This window comes from Hylobates moloch, unplaced genomic scaffold, assembly GCF_009828535.3.
Source record: "Hylobates moloch isolate HMO894 unplaced genomic scaffold, HMol_V3 SCAFFOLD_5495, whole genome shotgun sequence".
In the NCBI taxonomy this organism is placed as follows: Eukaryota; Metazoa; Chordata; class Mammalia; order Primates; family Hylobatidae; genus Hylobates; species Hylobates moloch.
This window is the reverse complement of record NW_026657770.1, coordinates 1-4595: the sequence shown is the minus strand read 5'-3', so window position 1 is coordinate 4595 and position 4595 is coordinate 1. Positions and strand designations below refer to the sequence as shown.

At 41.6% G+C, this 4595-nt stretch overlaps 1 long non-coding RNA gene across 1 annotated transcript; it reads left to right on the top strand.

The window, feature by feature from the left end:
- Positions 1-6: 6 nt before the first annotated feature.
- Positions 7-4595, top strand: LOC131382778 (uncharacterized). Its single transcript, XR_009212368.1, has 3 exons — positions 7-2434; positions 4040-4454; positions 4536-4595. It is a non-coding gene; the product is annotated as an uncharacterized LOC131382778 (long non-coding RNA).

Here is a 4595-nt window from a genome sequence, read left to right as displayed (position 1 = left end):
TTCCTCCTTTCCTCCTTTCCGTTCCTTTCCTTCCTTATTTTTCTTTATTATTATTATTACTTTTTTTTGAGATGGAGTCTTGCTCTTGTTGCCCAGGCTGGAGTGCAATGACACCATCTTGGCTCACTGCAACCTCTGCCTCCCGAGTTCAAGCGATTCTCCTGCCTCAGCCTCCCAAGTAGCTGGGATTACAGGTGTGCGGCACCACACCTGGCTAATTTTGAATTTTTAGTAGAGATGAGGTTTCTCCATATTGGTCAGGCTGGTCTTGAACTCCTGACCTCAGGTGATCCGCCTGCCTGCAGCCTCCCATAGTGCTGGGATTATAGGCGTGAGCCACCGTGCCTGGTCACTTTTCCTTTCTTTCTACAGGGTCTTGCTCTGTTGCCCAGGCTTTAGTGCAGTGGTGTGATCACAGCTCACTGCAGCCTTGATCCCCAGGGCTCAAGCAATCCTCCCACCTCAGCCTCTTCAGTAGCTGGGGCTACAGGTACATGCCACTACACCTCATGAATTTTTTTAATTTTTAATTTTATTTTTTGGTAGAGACAGGGTCTCGCTATGTGTTGTGGACCTCAGGTGATCCACCCGTGTCGGCCTCCCAAAGTGCTGGAATTACAGGCATGAGCCACCGCGCCCAGCCTGGCATTTATTCTTGATTAAAATTTGTCAGCAAACTAGGCGCAGAAGGGAGAACTTCCTCAGCCTGATAAAAACCTATAGCTAACGCTAACATCATACGTAATAGAGAAAGGTTGAATGCTTTCCCCCGAAGATCAGCGATGAGGAAAGGACGTCCATTCTCATTATTTCTAGTCAACATTATACTGGAGGTTCCGGCCCATGAAATAAGGGAGAAAATTTTAAAATACCCATATTGGAAAGAAAACAGTATAACTGTATTAGCAGACAATGTAATCACTTATATAGACAATTCAATGAAGCCTATAAGAAAGCTAATTGTGATTTAGCAAGGTTGCAGAATTCAAGATCCATGTACAAAAATAAAATATATTTCTCTATATTAGCAACCAACAATCAGAAATGGAAATTTAAAAAATAACCTATACAATAGCAACAAAATGAATGAAATATATAGAGATAAATATGGAAAAAAGTGTGTGAGGCTCATATACTAAAAACTATGAAATATTGCTGAGATAAATTCAAGAAGACTCAAGTAGATAGGATGATATTCATGAGTTAGAAGGCTCATTATTAAAATATCAACTATCTCCAAATTGATCTACAGATTTAATAAAATTCCAATCAAGCAGGGTGTAGTGGCTCACACCTGTAATCGAAGCACTTTGGGAGGCCAAGGTGGGAGGATCGCTTGAGCCCAGGAATTTGAGACCAGCCTGGGGAACAACATAATGAGACGCTGTCTCTACAGAAAATAAAAAAAAAATTAACCAGGCATGGTAGTGGATGCTTGTGGTTCCAGCTACTTGGGAAGCTAAGGTGGGAGAGTCACTTGAGCTCAGCAGGTCGAGTCTGCAATGAGCCGTGATCATGCCACTGCACTCCAGCCTGAGTGACAGAGTAAGATCCTTTCTAAAAAAAAAAGTTCTGATCAAAATCCCAGCAGCAGTCTTTTTGGTAGAAATTGACAAGCTGATTCTAAAATTCATATGGAAGTCACATGGAAACGCCAAAGACTTAGAATGACCAAAATAACTTAAAAACAAAAAACAAAAAACATGAGAGTTAACAATACTGATTTCAAGATTTATTATAAAGCTACAGTCGTCAGGACAGTATGATATTAACATTAAAATAGACAAATGCATCAGTAGAACAGAAAAAAGAGCACAGAAATAGAACCACACAAATACGAAAAACGGATTTTTTATACATGAGAAAAGGCAATTCGGTGGTGAAAGTAAAGTCTTTTCGGCAAATAAGACTAAAACAATCTGATACCTTTATATGAAAAAAATGAACTTGTATCCATACTTGCACCATATACAAAAGTTAAAATGAATCACAGACCTAAATGTAAAACATAAGACTGTAACACTTTTAGAGGAAAATCTCTGTGACCCTAGGTTAGGTAAAGATTTTTTAGATACCACACCAAAAGCATAATCCATGAGAGAATAAAAATAATAAATTAGACTTCATCAAAATTAAGAACTTCTCTTTGAAAAGCACTGTTAATAATAAAATAAGCCATCGAGGAGAAAAAAATTGCCAATCATTATCTGAAAAAGCACTTGTACCCAACATACATACAAAGAACTCTCAAACTCAACAATAGAAAACTTAACACAATTTTTTCTTTTCTTTTCTTTTTGTCTTTCTGGAAACAGGGTCTCGCTCTGTCGCCCAGGCCGGAGTGCAGTGGTGTGATCATAGCTCACTGTAACCTCAAACTCTTGGGGCTCAAGTGATATTCCTGCCTCAGCCTCCTAAGCAGCTGGAACTACAGGTACAGACCGCCATGCCTGGCTATTTGTGTGTGTGTATAGAGTCATGGTCTTGCTATGTTGCCCAGGCTGGTTTCCAACTCCTGGGCTCAAGCAATCCTCTCACCTTGGCCTCCCAAAGTGCTAGAATTACAGGTGAGAGCCACTGTGCATGGCCAACAATCCAATTTTGTAAAAGGGCAAAAGATTTAAACAGAAAATTCACCAAAGATACATGGAGGGCAAATAAGCACATTAAAAGATGCTCAACATGGGCTGAATGTGGTGGCTCATGCCTATAAATCCCAGCACTCTGAGAGGCTGAGGGGGGAAAACTGCTTGAGGCCAGGAGTTCAAGACCAGCCTGGGCAACACAGAGAGACCTCATCTCTACAAAAAAAAACTTTAAAAATTAACCAGGTGTGGTGGCATGCACCTATCGTCCAGCTGAGGTGGGAGGATCACTTGAGCACAGGAGTTTGAGGCTGCAGTGAGCCATGACTGCGCCACTGCACTCTAGCCTGGGTGACAGAGCAAGACCCTTTCTCGAGAAAAAGATATATATGTGAGGTTTGCAGCTAGGCGCGGTGGCTCATGCCAGTGATCCCAGCACTTTGGGAGGCCAAGGCAAGTGGATCCCTTGAGCCCAGGAGTTCAGGACCAACCTTGGCAACACAGAGAAACCTCATCTCTCCCAAAAGTACAAAAATTAGCCAGTTTCAAAACCTGGTCTGAAAATAAATAAATAGATTAAATAGATTAAAATTTAAAAATAAAATTAAAAAAAATTTAAAGGCCAGGCGTGGTGGCTCACACCTGTAATTTCAGCACTTCGGGAAGCCAAGGAGGGCAGATCACTTGAGCCCAAGAATTCCAGACCAGCCTGGCCAACATGGCGAAATCTCATCTCTACTAAAAATATAAAAAATTAGCCGGGTGTGGTGGTGCATGCCTGTAATCCCCGCTACTTGGGAGGCTGAGGCAGAAGAATCGCTTGAACCTGGGAGGTGGAGGTTGCACTGGGCTGAGATCACACCACTGCACTAAAGCCTGGGCAACAGAGCAAGACTCTGTCTAAACACACACACACACACACACATATATGCATACATAGGTGTGTGTGTGTATGTGTATATATACACATACACACACATATATGTGAGGTTCATATCAATCACAAGAGCTTACCATCTTCAATGGCATTTTGGATAGCACGAGGTCCATCTCTTATGGCATCCTTGACTTGTGTGAGAGTATGCATATTTGGTCCTTTAACAAACAAGGTAACAGAGCGAGGGTTATCACACTCCTCGATAATAAAAGTGAACTTTTCTTCACTCTAAAGGGTGGCACAAAAATAAATAACTTTAATATTTAATGTCATTATAAAATCAACAATTTATACTAGAAGACAATCTTCATTTGAATTTTTCTTATCAAGCATAACTAAAGATATGTTTAAAAGGAGTTAAGTTATATCTGAACTCTTAACAAACATTTAGGTAAATAAACTGTAAAATCTGTTCCGTGAATTAGATCTCAAAACACAAAACATGAAATAAAAGGTCAAGTAGTATTTTTCTTTAAAAAAAGGAGCTTAGTATTCACTTTATAACCACTATTCACAGAAATACTCACTAATGTATACTCAGACACAAGACCAGCATGTCCCAAGCAATCTACAGTGAGATCTTCAAAAGAAGATCCGCGGAGCCCTCACCAGAATCACCCTTAATGAAGAGTCACAGGGAGAAGACGTCCATACACGCATGACGAGACAGGCCTGGAACAGAGCCTTCCTGCACAGCCTCAGAAAGGACCCACCCTGCTGACACCTTGATCTTGGACCCCTGGCCTCCAGTACTGCGAGATGGTAACATTCTGTTTTTGAAGGTGCCCAGTCTGTGGTACTGTAAAACAGCCCTAGGAAACGAACACAGCCTGTTAGCCCACAGATGGTGGAGAGATGGAATGCTCAGTGGAGCTCCAGGCTTACTGTCTACAGCTCCCAAAGTGTGCTACTGGACCCTTGGATGGGTGTAGGTATGCACAGTAATTTTGGGTGGTGCAGGGCGAATAATTTCAATTGACATAATAATGTGTTTATCTTACTGGGTAAATCAGGGGTCCCCACCTGTTAGGAACCAGGCTACACAGCAGGAGGTGAGCAGCCAGCCAGTGAGC